Source organism: Rhyacophila brunnea, unplaced genomic scaffold, assembly GCF_057557595.1.
Source record: "Rhyacophila brunnea isolate RB1 unplaced genomic scaffold, BYU_Rbru_1.0 scaffold_12, whole genome shotgun sequence".
Taxonomy (NCBI): domain Eukaryota; kingdom Metazoa; phylum Arthropoda; class Insecta; order Trichoptera; family Rhyacophilidae; genus Rhyacophila; species Rhyacophila brunnea.
The window spans coordinates 29,101,104-29,116,360 of NW_028232774.1; the positions used below are offsets into that span (position 1 = coordinate 29,101,104).

A 15,257-nucleotide genomic window follows, 5' to 3' on the forward strand; every position below is an offset into this window, starting at 1 on the left:
CTGCTTAGGGGCGACATTTTGTCTAGGGACGTTAGCGTGTGTATTCGTTCTGGCGTCTTCGACTCGCAGCCCGAAACGCATGCGATTTGTTGATAACAGCAGTAGATCAAACGAAAAAGTCGCATTCGAACAAGTTGCGGACCTCCATTTTGGCAACGTGTGTTTTGTAAATAACGATGACGTCACATCGACGTATTCTACATGTTGCAGACAAGACGAGTTTTGATGTGCGAACCGGCTTAAGTTTAAAAAGAATCCAGAAAACCTAAAAACGTACAATATAGGTACATAAATATTTTTTTAAGATTTCAAAATGTAATATAAAAATAGTTTATACAATTATTAGCAAGTGCAAGTATGTTATAAATAAAATATGAGGAGATCCTGACGTTAGTTAGTAATTAAGACAATTATACTTTGATTAAAAAAAAATGAACGATTGAGTAATACAATTTATTAAGCGTTTCAAGATGTAAAAATTACTAGTTAATTTCCTATTAATTAGATAGGGGCCCACGTGACTCGATTGGTAAAGCACATTGCGGTGCGAATCCAGTGCGTCATATATTTTTCTAAGAGTTATATGTCTGAGGTTTTTTCAAATTGTTTATTTTGTACATAATTATTAATTAATCGTTTCTTCGATAGATATGGAGCCTAAATTGATATAGGTACCCAATCTGAAAACCTGGTCTACTAATTTTCATACAAATCCTAAAAAGAGAAAAATAAACCCATTGCTTGTCGTAGGTAGGTACCTATAATGGAAATAATTACAAAATAAAAAAACTTTTTTCACGTTTTTAAATTTTCTGTTGAATCATATAAACTTGACAATTCTATGTATTAATAAATACTTTTTTTGTACTTGATAGAAATACTGAATAAAATATAGAATACTGAAATGTCATTTTGACATTTCAGTATTGATTTCCATAGTAACGAACGTATATATTAATAATTTAGTTGCGACTCCCTTAGAAACCAATAATAGTGTTTTACTTTTTACGAATTTTTTCCGAAATAACTTTCCATACAAAAAAGAATAATTCTTAACTATAATCATTAAGTATTATTAATGTTAATTATTAACTGAAAATGAATTCAATTCTGCTTAAAGAATGCATTGTCAATATTCTAAAAGTTTCAAATGTCTAGCTAGTCGGAAAATTAGTTAAAAATCGATTGCAAGATTTGTATTGGACATATAAGAAAAAAATTGTACTGGATAAACAAGAATACGAGCTAATAAAAACGTGGTAAAATGCCACAAATGATAAACTGAAACTCGCTTCAGCGATTTTGACGTATTACAATATTTTATTAAAAGTTCAATGTTTATTAAATATACATACTTACACAATAGTATATTTTTTGATAAACTAAACTCGACAACGAAATGAAGGGTTTTATTGCCTCGTGCTGCAAAGTGTCGTTTTCGCTTAAAAATATCAAATTCGTAATATGTTCATAAATTAACGTACCAAACTTTTAGCTTTCGTCAAAAGGCAGTCACATGATTTTTGGTCACGCTATACACCAGTACACCCAAACGCGCTCACATTATATATAGGCATATTCAAAGATGTTGGAAAAAAAAACATTTTCTATGCATATGGAGCGTTTACAATAATATGAAAATGAAGCTAAAGAAAAGATTTGTAAGACTAACAGTCAAATTAATTAGTATCAATAATTATTAATCATAGAAAAGCTCAAATTATATTGGCAGATTCTCATGCCGACCGTCTGCCACGATCACCTCCGATCGTGAAATGATACTTCCGAGTCGTGACCGAATTGAAACAATTCCTATTTTTGGATATTTAAGATTACCGAGAATATACGAAAATATCCGAATTACCTTAGAGCTTCCGAGTGTGGCCGTATGTGGCGTGTCCTGTCTTAAGGCTATACTTCAGCTGAGGCATGGTCTAAAAAATCGTGACTAGACGATGCGCGGATTGTGCAAATGACGCGAGCCGAACGAAATATAATTTGTCATAAAAATTCAACATGCGTCCTTTCAATGTTATTATTATATTCGTAATAATAATAGTATATTCATTGACATGTTTTCTTTTTCAAGTACATGCGGAACGTTTTTTAGTCATATTTACCCGATTTAAGAATATATTCCTCCGATGCCATCACAAAACAAATTGACGTGCTCACACCTCGATTATCAGTCTCCGATTGGCGACGACTGCGAAATTTCGTTCCACCTACTGTTGAAAATTATTTGCCGTTTCACTTATGTATGCTCTTAAGTACAACAACACAGATTTGATTTATATAATAAAGGCTGCCCGACTTTATTTATTATTAACAGACAATAATAACACAAAACAAAAATAATATCTTAGTAGGTACATACGATCAGTAACTGCTTACGATATGTCAAATTATCATATCCGACAATTTCCATTCGCATTAAAATGACGGAATTCTGTTTAGTGTTGTCACCAACTAGACCAATAAATATTTTTAAGAATGTAGGTTTGCCTCAAATTATATATTTATAATAAAATAAAAATGTAAATACCTAACGGAAGAATGTTAAATGATTTTAAAGTACGTACTTACTAGTTATTACTAAATGTAATTATTATTAAACATTTTTTATAAATTAATATCAAATGTATAGTAATTTCAATTAGAACATCACTCACTCTCAAAAAAATTAAGTATGTATCTAAAAAAATGCACGTGCGTACAAAATGACCATTCGATCAAAAATGTTCCATGAAAAACGCGTCATTTGGTCTCAACGATATCTGTTACCGATAGAAAAGCTCACGGCGATAATATATACGAGGAAAACTGCATAAGTACAATCAGCGCTCGAAATGGACTGGAACGCACCGGAGCGCAGCTCCTGTTCGTGAAATCCTCGAGATTATCGCTCCGTCTCGTGGAAAAATAAAAGTTGCATTATAATTCGTGAATTGTTTAAAAGTAATATAATCATTTATATATTTAAATATAGTTTTTAAAGTTTACACGAAACATAAGGGAATCATATTAAAAAATAATATTCATGACGTGACACGTAAACCTCAATTATTGTCATCTACCTTGCCGATTATGCCCAAATCTCGCACACGACACAAAACTGGCCCGTTAAACCGTATAATCTTGGCAGGTATATAACAAAAAATCGAATACATACACAATTTTTATATAATACTTTCATAAAATTATTACATAAATATGTTAATATTTTCGGAAAATTATCGAGCGCTCCGGTTCGTAAAATTGTCCATTTCGAACGCTGAGTACAATCTCATTTTAATATTATAAATTATAACCATTCTTGTTAGACAATCATTCCGCAATGTTTTCAAGGTATAAGAACGTCGCTTTCTTTGGTGTCATCGAAAGTCGTGACACATGAAAAATACAACAGTTTGATTTTAAAATAACCAAACAAGAAATATAAAATGCATTAGTCAAGAAGACCACTATCATTGACCATAACGGTAAAAAGGTTGACACATAAATAATATTTTTTTATCAAGGTATAAAATACAAATATTTACTATCATAATTATGAGCTAACTGACTCATTAAATTTATTATATTATTATTACAAGCATTACAGAAGTTTATCACTTTAGTTATCGTGTCTGTAGTCGAAACGTAAACTAGGTTATTCGCAAAACACAATTTTGTTAGGTTTTGTTTTCGACTATCTTTTGTTTAAAAATGAATATTGATACATATAACAGGCATTTAAGTAAGTCGTTTTAATCAACCATGAAGAAGCCCGTATAACCTCTCTATATCACTCGATTCGTGTTGTATCCCTATATTTTAAACGGAGGTATAGTTCCCTTAACCGTCGTGCAGTAGGCTCTTTGCACAGATGAATGAGTACCCAAAAGAAAATCAAAACTTGGAATTAAGTATTTTTTGTGGTGGTGAACGACAAATAATGTTATTAACAGTTTATTAATTTTAAACGCCTAAGTGTCACTAATGATTTTGAAACAGAATTATTTTTGTTAATTCTACTTTAATTGCGTTATTTACGTTTACCGCTGTTTCGGGCTATAAACATATCTTCGCAACTATAGTTATAGTAAACCGAAGTTATATTCGACCGTTCCGAAGATGGGTTTATAGCCGTGTTTATAACGTAAATAATGCAATCAAAGTAGAAATTAACATGTTTACAAGATAATAAGAGCTTTTTATATACCACGTTTTTAAATTTTCTGTTGAATCATATAATTTTGACAATTCTATGTATAAATACGTTTTTTTGTACTTGATAGACATACTGAATAAATATTATAGAATACTGAAATGTTATTTTGACATGTCATATTGATTTCCATAGTAACGCACGCAGCGCTCGAAATGGAAAATTTTACGAACCGGAACGCTCGATAATTTTACGTAAATATTTAAATTATGTGCTTATTTATACACGTGTAAATACACAGTTATCTAATTTTATGTGTATTTTATAAAAATAAATGTGTTAGATTTTTGTTTCATGACCTGTTTAGCTCAGACGGTCAAATTAATTTTACCAGGAGACGGAGAGATAATTTTAGGGATTTTATGAACCGGAACGGCGCTCCGGTGCGTTCCGATCCATTTCGAGCCCTGAACGCACGTATATATTAATAATTTAGTTGCTAGGACTCCCTTAGCAACCAACAATAATAATTTTCCATACAAAACAGAGTTAACTGAAAATGAATTCAATTGTGCTTAAAAATGGCTGAAAGTATTAAAAGAATGCATTGGCAATATTCTAAAAGTTTCAAATGTCTAGCTAGTAGGGAAGTTAGTTAAAAATATTCAATCGTCCAATACAAATCTTGGACAAAAAAGAAAAAAATTATACTGGACACACAAGAAAAAATCTGTAGGTACTGGACAAACAAGAATACGAGCTAATAGAAACGTAGAAAAAAATAACTTTGTTTAGAAACCATTTAGAAAAATCTCTGAAGTACACCCATTTTTTTTTTTGAAATCCTGCAAATGAGATGAATACAATCTCACTCGTTTAAACTATTTTCTAGGATTTTTATCAATGCAATGTTTTGGGAGTTTTAAAAAATATTTATTTTCAATGAAAACAAAATGTTTGATTTCACCGAGAAATGAGTTTCAGTTTGATGTATGTGCCATTTTTGTTTGCAAAAACATGAGTAATCATTACTTGAGAGATTCTGTGAAAATATATAGTATTCCCAGGTGTTCTGCTTTTTGCCTCATTTTCATATGTTTAGGTATCTGTATAAAAGCGGGTTTATTTATTATTTTTGAATTTCCTGTATATGTACATATATTTTGCTACAAATTGTATATAGAGATAGCATAATATAATACGAAATACGAATACACAGTATTTGTAGTAGATTAAATAATAATATATTCTTCCCACAAAAAAAACAGCCTTAAATTCAACATTGAACTTTAATAATCCCCTAAAGATTAGTTTGGCTTTAGTTGTATTTCACATAAAACTACAGAACGATACGACGTTCAAATTCTAACGTTTAAATGTTACATTGTGTATAAAGTACTTGCTAGCTATAAGTATAAAAAATACTATAGTTCGCTTTTTAACCCCCCAGAGGTCGTTGACCGTGAGCCGAGTAGAGAGAAAAAAGTTATAAAATTGTTTTAAATACGCTGTAAATTGTCGAAATCATGGAAACAGAGTTACGCCATGGGAAATACTACTACGCTTTCGATGTTTTTTTCGCTTTTTTTTGTAACTTTCCATGGAATAAATCCGTGGCGGCACGCAAGCAACAGTCCACCATGTACAGCCATCGATCTTCACGACGTCGTTCATTTTGGGATACAGACGTAAATTACACATAGTTATTATTACATAATGTTTGAGGCTTTCACGGTTGTTTTTTATCGTTGTAGATTTTTGGGCTTCCACCGTGTGTCCTCCTTTCTTCTTGGAATCCGATTAGCTAAGAGCAAACGTTGCTCAGAGTAATCTGTCAATCGTTACGACCAGGGATACCGGCTCGAATGTTGGATTTTGCTGATAGTGCCGGAAGCCATGATGTTTTTAACCGTAATCCATCATCCCTATTAATATTTTCAGGGTTTCTATGGATTTTAATGGCCTCCTTTACCAATCGTGCGAAATATCCTTTATTCCGACCCAATATCTTGGTTTCAAAGTCAAATTACCCGAAACGTCGAGTAAAGAAGGAAGAAGGACACACGGTGGAAACCCAAAAATCTACTACGGTAGTTATTATTACGTTAAGAAAGTAAAAAAAAATCTTTCTGGACTGGCTCTGCTGTCCGCTGACGTTAAGCGCCTTATGTATCCGCATACTGAGTATTCCGAGTTGAAATGGATGAGTCTACAGAGGAGTATGGATTATCCCGCTCCCCATACAACGCTGCAAATTTCTCGAATGCCGCAAAGATGGCCTCGGTTGCTATCAAATATGTGTGGCCAATTGGGCCCGTGTGAGGACGGACCCTGGCAAACAGCTCCGCTTCCATAAGCGTGTTATAGAGGACGTGTTCAACGTCTTGGTGGTCAAGCCGGCAGGTACAACCCGACCCATCTACTATAAAGTCAAACTCGTGGAGTTTTGCCATGGCCGGTGAGGAACTGGCTAATCCAGTGCGAAGGTTGGAGTCTTGTAGTTTGGTGCCTGCAGAATACGTCTGGAAAGAAACGGTAAGTGTGCCGCCCCTCGGGGGACGCTGTCCACCTTGCTTGCCATGCCGCATATGCGGTCTTGTACACAATGTCGCTTACAGCCTTCCTGTAAGGAACGTCCTCAGATCTCTGCGGTGGTGTCAGATGGACACCGGCGAGTGTGGTGCTGATCCCACTCAGTGCGGCTCCGTTTCGAGATGGAATGAGCACTTAAAATCACTTCTTTCAGCCACGTTTATAGCGTCATGGAAAGCGGCCGTGCATAACCACGGCTATACATTACTGCTTTTCATACTTTCGTACTTTTTTCAAAAGGTTTTTTTCTATTGGTTATCTTATAATATATTTTCTCAGAAACGTTTTATGTGTGTTAAATAATTATATAGTTTGATTAAGATTGAGTCGATAGTTATTTCGTTTTTAACACAATTGATGAGCTGGTTGCAAGAAAGACCTACATAAAACAATTAATTCTTTCCTGCAACAGCGTTTTTAAAACATAATGATTCTTTCTTTTGTTTGTCACCGAACATAATTTATATCTTACTACATATACCCCAAGATATGTATATAATGTTACTTATATAAAAAACGATTAAAAAAAATTACTGCATTTTTCTCTGAACTCTACTTTAGTCTAAGCACTTACGCCCGTCTTCTACGCAGCTTATCAATAAAAATTTGGTAACAATTTAATAAATAATTGTATGATTGGTTCAAACACTTCAAACTATTTCGGGGCTTAATCTTTTAACGAATCGATTGGGTCATTGCGTCAAAGAGCTGTTGTATTTCGCTCATCTGTAACAATCGCATGTTGCAATTCATACATTTCACCCATTTAGTTATTATCATTTTCTTATTTTTATCAGTACAAAAAAGCAAACGTTTACGCAGCTGACAAAATGAGCTGCATGGCATTTTCGGATCGTTAAAAATTCCACTTGCGATACTTAAAAGTCCATAAAGTCCATTTTGCACCTAACCACTGATTTACAGGGTGTCCTATGGCCCTAACTCGATACTAAAGATTTACTCCGTAATGTCTGTTAAGTGTCTGAAACAAAGATTAACGATTTGCCTTATATCCTGACTCTCGCAGGCATGGTATTATGTTATCACGTTTATCAGTGAAATGTCAGAATAAAACATCCTTAGAACATGCATTATTACAGCTCTAATTCACTTTGGAATCTTATTTTCCTCAATTAATCGCTGTTCATTTAATGTTATTTATTTCATTCACAATTACTGGGATAGTATTAAACTGTGTATTCAGATAAGTAAACGAAATCATAATATTATGTATATTTTTCGTACATACCTACATACTTTGACAACACTTCATATATAATATACCGACTAAAAATATGATGCTCAGCAGTACCTACTCAAACCTGTATCCACTGGATTTACGTCAATGTGCTTTATCAATTGAGTCATGTGCATCCCATATAATTACGACAAAATTAACTAAGAACTTTAACAATTAATTGCTTTACTTTTTGGTTATCGACTGTCGTCAGGATCTTATCAAATTTTACTTTCACTAACGAATTGGGGATATAAAATTGTAATCAGTAGGTCATGGCCCCCACAAGGGGGGGGGGGCTGACAGGGCTCTAGCCTGGAGGCCCGGCGAGGCCAGTCGACCTGATAAGTGAGATAAACACACAACACAAATTTGCTTCAATAGTAAAAAAGTCGCCTGCGGCGTTATTTTCCTTCAATAATTTTATTACATAAAATTATATGGTTGTACGATGAAAATTTTAACTGTGTATCGACACTCGACCATTTTCTTTCTTAACTTTATTCTTTAAGCACTACTACGGTGCATGGTTGCAGCATCAGTCCCGTGCGGCTCCGTCTCGGGACGGAATGAGCACTTAAAATCACTACTTTCAGACACGTTTAAAGCGTCATAGAAAGCGGCCGTGCATATCCACGGTTGTGCATATATGACGGGTGGTGGTGGGCACTTTAAAAACTCCTTAATTCAAATGGATGTATTAAAACAGGGGAGGGCAAACTGCGGCCCGCGGGCCGCATGTGGCCCGCCGGGTATTTTTTTGCGGCCCGCCATCATTAATTGTACTTCTGATTACGAATAACTTTTTTTATACTTTTTAATACAATAGATTAAAATTTGAAGAATTTGTTGTTTTGTTAAGGCGTATGGGTTTATTCGCAAGAATTAAATTTGACGTAAGCGCCATGAAAAATAACAATGCTCGAAGCGTAAAAAAACAAAAATCGCTTCGCTCGGCTTCTCGTGTAGTATATACGAAATCAGAGGTTTTAAAAGTGTTGAATTAATAATATTTTTTTCCTAACAAATTTTATAAACATTTTTGTAGTCGGTAGAATAAATTATAAGAATAAAAATAGTAGACCTCTAAATAAGAACCTCATATTATTGATATGCTGAATTTGTGAAGTGACACCTTTTCTTGAACCTATCATATTTAGGTTCAAATTCAGTGCAAATATTTTTCAAAAAAAAATCTAATACTAAAAAACACGAAAGTGTAAACAAATATAATTTTATTCATTTTCATAAGCTAACATTACAAATTATAAGTTTAAAACATTCACAAGATGGCATGAAAGATTTCTGTTATTATTGCGTTTTTATTAAATTATAAAAAAAATGACTCATAAAAGAAAGCAATTCAATGAATATTTGTCGAGGAACGTTTTTTTTTTTTAAATTTAGTAGACAACAATTATGATTTAAGAAACAATTATTATAATAGCATGTATTTGACGGCAGTACGTTTTGGTCGCCGCGGAGGATTTCGGAACATTAGTGTATAGAAAATTAATAATTGGTTCCTTAATTAGTGTATTGGTTTAACGGTATGCAATGTATTAGAATAACTATTATAAATTGTTTTTTTTTTATAATTTTATTTTCTTTTCTATTGATAGCTATTAATTGATAATTGATATTATTATTTGTTAACTTGATAATTATTATATTGAGGGTTTCTTATATCCATCGACCGTGTTAGTCTGATCAACGAGTTCAGGCAATACACAATTCATATAAATCTTGTCACTTGTGATGTGAAGAGTAATATTGTTTTTATTATTCAATGAAATAGGTTCTTACCTCAATATATGTTTTACTTGAGTTAAATAATTACTAATAAATGCCTAAGGTGATTCCATTCAATTCAACTCGGCATTAAATATATTAAATTCTAAAAGTTTTGTACTATTTCATTTGAGTCGTTTTATGCGATCCTGGTTTCGCCTTTCGACATCGTCAGGATGCGCACTCCTCAAATATACACTGACAACGAAAGCAGCTAATTCTCACTTAACAATAAATTAATACAATAAAGTAAAGTAAAAACTTTATCACCTACCTATTAAGTCAAAGTGCACAATGAAAAATTTAACAAACAATTAATTATGAATAGTTGAATTGTGGCAGTATGAAAAAAAAAGATTTTACCACAAACCATCTGAAAAATACATACATCATAAAACATATACGTGATTTTGTGCCCCAAAACACTTATTTTATTATTATTTTGACGATTAGGAAAATTATGACACATGTTTCAGTGGCCATTACTATGACAGCATTCGAAAACGTATTTTACTTTAAATTTTCTACAAATTTACTATTTGTGACATAAACCACTTAAGATCGATAATAAATAGACCTTGAAAAATAATATTATTTTGTTTCTATTGATAATGCCAATAAACATACTCCTGGATACGTCCCTTTGAAAATAACAAAACATGGCGACCCAGGTACATAAAAACTGTATTAAGTACATGCAAAGTTTTTCAAATCGTTTAAAGCCCAACCAAGTAGGTATTTATCAAAATAATTAAAGTCCACCTATATTTTATCTAAACTGCTCAAGTCCAAAATATTTTTTTTTATAAATGTTGCACCGAACGAATACCTTTAGGACTTCTTTGTAGCCATCGTGGTTATAAGATTCAATTATCTTACAATATCTCACATGCTGCAACCATTTGTATTACAAGATAATAAATAATATAATATAACTACATTTTTCTCAGTTTGACATTCACTGGTATTTTATGATGTTTGATTTGTCAACACAAATTATAACACCTGGTCTACGTTATGTGGTCTTGCCAATTTGATTGTTACTGCAATGCGAGTAAAGGTCATTTTTCTATGAGTTAAAATACTGTTCGCGACGGATAAAATTTTGGAAAAAAAAGACGTCCTCACCCGTTGAAATTCACAAGCCTACTAAGGTTAGAAATGAGAAATTAGAAAAACTATATGGATTAATCGATCAAATGGTCTCTTTTTGTTAATTTTGCAAAATAATTATATATCTAAATTGTCTGAAAATAGGATAAATACATGAAAACGTACGACGTGTTTTGGTAATATAGCGTCACTAATTGTACCGAATTTATAGGGTTTTATTTATTTTTTCATTGTTAATTATTATTTATAGTATTACGGAAATGTTATATTATAATAAAAAAATATTTTTATTGTGCAGTATATATTATTTTGTGAGAAAAAATCATTCAAAATTGGCTGATGTATACTCAAACTAAAATGGCTTTAAAATCTTTATTTTTCTGAAATTAAAAAAAGTACGTGAGTTAATCAATGAAATGTATTGTTTTACCCATTTCTTTCATACAATATATACCTGCAAAACTATTATTAAGTTCAAAAATTCACTGTGGCGTGACAGTCGTTTTGGCCAATTTCGAAAACAGGACCGACTATTTGTCATTTATTTTAAAAATTAAAGCGAATCAGAAAATTTTAATGACACAAAAAGTGTTATTTGAATATTATTTATTAGATTTTAAATAAATAAAGTGTTTATTATGTGTCAATTCGTGTTAAACGTCCTTGCCATTTCCACGATTCTGAGAAGACAGGAAAAAACGGGTCCAATGGCCTTAATGTATTATTTCAGTACGTCTTCCTTGCGTCTCGTCTCACACTATGTAACTAGTATTTTCTATGTTGAACATCGTGACACATTTAAATACTTTTAACTCTGCGTTGTAAAGCCGCGTTGACACGGTCCAAGTACGATCCAAGTCTACTTGGATAGGAATAATTGGTATGAAGATGTCTCCTGTCTGAAGATGATCCAAGTACACTTGGGCCGAGTGCCATCCACGTGCACTCGTATGTGACATCTTCATACTAATTATTCCTATCCAAGCTACTTGGACCGCGTCCTACTCATCCAAGTTAACTTGGATAGGAATAAATAGTATGGAGCTGTCACTTGGATAGGAATAAATAGTATGAAGCTGTCACTTGGATGAGACATCTTCATACTAATCATTCCTATCCAAGTCTACTTGGATCGTACTTGGACCGTGTCAACGCGGCTTTAGGAAAAAAAATATATGCCCACGATATGGTGAAGAGTTTGAATGGATTTCAATTATTAAAACTCAAGTTGTTCCTTCGACAAATATCGAATAACAACGTGGACCACTTTCCAACTTTGAAGTTGCTGAATATACCAGAATATAAATTTGAAGAATATGGTAAAATTATTAAAACTCTGAATGACGATTTTTTCAACCTATGTATGTGAACAAACATTTTCGATCATGAACCTCAATAAAATTCTTTACGATCAAATATCTCCGATGCCCATTTACAAGCAGTTTTGAAAATATCAACCACAAAATCAATACCTGAATTTGAAAAAATGTTGAAAAATGTACAACACTTTCATTCTTCTCATTAATTTTTTTGTAATGTTTATTTTTCGTGATAATAAATAGTGTATATCTAAAAATGCTATTTCACTTGCGGCCCGCCGCTCATTTTGAATTCTTGAATTTGGCCCTCCATCCAAAAAGTTTGCCCGCCCCTGTATTAAAATATACAACAAAAAACACTAAAATATACACATTAATTTTATCGCGTGCACCATTTGGAAAACGCTACTGTAGAGCATTACACTGCCTTTATCCTTAGAGATAGGTAGGGGGCCCGCCAAAAATCCTAGCATGGGGGCCTGGTTCAGGATGTGGGGGCCATGCAGTATGTAACAAAAGCTTATAAAAAGCTGTCGATAAGATAGATATCTTCACGTTGCAGTAATGACACTGCAAATTTTCCAAGTACAACAAAATTGGCGTTTGTGGCGACCAGGTTGGTCAGTCCGATGTGTGCAACACCTGATTGAACTTACTTGACCAGTTCTTCCCTTTTCATACACATTTTAGGAATTTCCCAGAGGATGTGGTTTTCATCCTCTATTTCTCCAACGGGTAACAAGACCAAGATCAGCTGTCCAGTTATAAATTAACTAGTGTAATGGTCCGGAGTCAAAGCGGTTATCTCCATTCGGCCGAAAAACATGGGATTCTTCCACCGAAGGCAGTCAAGCATAATATCTGTTTTCAAATATCAAATATGTGAGTGGACATTACCAATTGTAATTTAAGACATTTACAACACAACATAATTAAAACGGCAGTTTTGATAAAAGAAATAAATATACACCATAACAATAATATTAAAAATGTATCTATCAAGACGTTAAGAGTAGAGTTACGTACATAATATTTGAATAAATTTGACTCAAAAGTTTGTATAAGTAAAATGATATAACAAACTACCCGATATAAACTGTAGCTTATTACCTACTTCATATGATAAATGAATTTAGAGCCACAACTATTACAGAAATAACAAGGGCGAGCTTTTGATTTTCATACGATTAAGCTTTATAATAATAAATTACTACTGATCTAATTATTACAATGAATTGTGAGCTTTCTGTAGATGAAATCAAAAAGAATTATTTTATTTTTAATGTATTTTAGCAATATACCTCGCATATATTACAATTTAGTATATAATATATCTATATTTCTTACATAAACTATCCCAATCTACTGCCGGAATATAGTTTACAGTTTAGACAGTTTTACGAAAATAATAAGCCTAGTATTAAACAATAATAAGTTAAATCATTCGCAATTGTTTTGTACGGAATCATTTATATTTTTTTAAATATAAAGATTTAAGAATGTAGCATTCTTTATTTAATCTACCCACATAATTTGAAAAAAAAACCACCTTAGATAAAGTCTTGAAAACATTTGGTGCCTGCATCCAACGGATTCAAAATAAAAAGTGTTTTATCATCTGAGTCACCTGCGCCATATCTAATTATGACAAAATTAATTAAAAGTCATGTAACCGAAGCGCTTCTCAAGTTTTTGATAATATTGGCTACCGGCTTTTGTGGTTTGAATAAGGTTACTTACCTTACTTACTTACTTAAAAATATTTACAATAAACCGTTTCTTGTATTCAACGAATAATTCAAAAGATTTGAGACTGTAACATTGTATATTATATTGAATACATAATATACTTAATTTTAAAATACCTCAGGTATGAAAAAAATACAACACCCGTTAAATGACATTGGCGGAAATCCAGTGGTTACAGGTTCAAGTCACGTCGGATGTCGTAATTTTGTTTGGTGTTTTAAAATTATGTATAGGTACATAGGGCAATAATTAATGATTCATACCTTAATTTAAAACACAAAAACTGATAGCCAACATTGACGCAATTTAATAAGCATTTTATGTAAGAACTGATAGTTAAATTCGTAGTAATTAAGTAGGATGCCCATAGCTTAATTGTTTGAAAGTACATTGGTGCGAATCCTGTATTTGCAGGTTCATGTCCTGTCGGGTGTCGTATTTAAAAACAATTCTAGTATGTATATATCTAAGGTTTTTTTTCAAATTATGTATACTAATAATAGGTATGTGGGTACTTACCTTGATTAATGGAATGACCTGTGTCTGAATATTCTAAATTTTACTCGCTACTTTTACTTACTAACAATAAAACTTAAAATTATGCCATTACCTTAACTACAATAATCATAAAGCAATTAATTTTAAATATTGAATGACAATCCAAGTTATAATCATAAAATATTACTAATGAAGTTATTGATAAGTCCAATAAAAAGATTAACGTATTAGGAGACATAATTACTTTATAATAATATTATTATTCCAGCGATATTTATTGCCAGAGATTATTATTTTAATGGCTGCCATAATTGTAAATGTGAAGCAAGAAAAATCATAAACAAAAAATTACAAGAATATAATCTATCGATAAGTTTTAACTACTTACATGTAAGATGTTTTATGTGCAGGCTATTTCATGATAACTGTGAAACTGGTTCTGGTTTCCTGTTGACAAGAGAGACGGGATTATGTTAAAATTGGTTCGTATGCAAACTAGATAAAGTGTCAGTCATAAATATTGCAACACAAATGAACTGTATACTTATAATAAAATATTTAGATATATTAAAATATTAAACGTAGAGGGACAATGGCGATACCAGCCATTACCAGTCAAGGGATAAAACATAATAAGGCTATGTAGACTTGGTATACATATTACATTTTCACGTATGCTGCAGAGTCCTGGACATTACGAACAGTGGAAAATAAAATCATCAACGTACTCAAGATAGCACAGAACCAATACTCGGATACAGCTGTCAGCCAGCATCTTTGTGTGCCAACATCTTTTCGTATTATACGA

At 32.4% G+C, this 15,257-nt stretch overlaps 1 protein-coding gene across 2 annotated transcripts in view; it reads right to left on the minus strand.

Annotated features, from left to right (window-relative positions):
- Positions 1-15,257, minus strand: part of LOC147078033 (irregular chiasm C-roughest protein-like) — a 622,953-nt gene that overhangs the window by 338,050 nt on the left and 269,646 nt on the right. For both annotated transcript variants that reach the window (XM_085940191.1, XM_085940190.1), the window contains exon 2: positions 14,838-14,896. The gene's annotated coding sequence lies outside the window, so the exon portion shown is untranslated. The remainder of the gene's footprint in view (positions 1-14,837; positions 14,897-15,257) is intronic.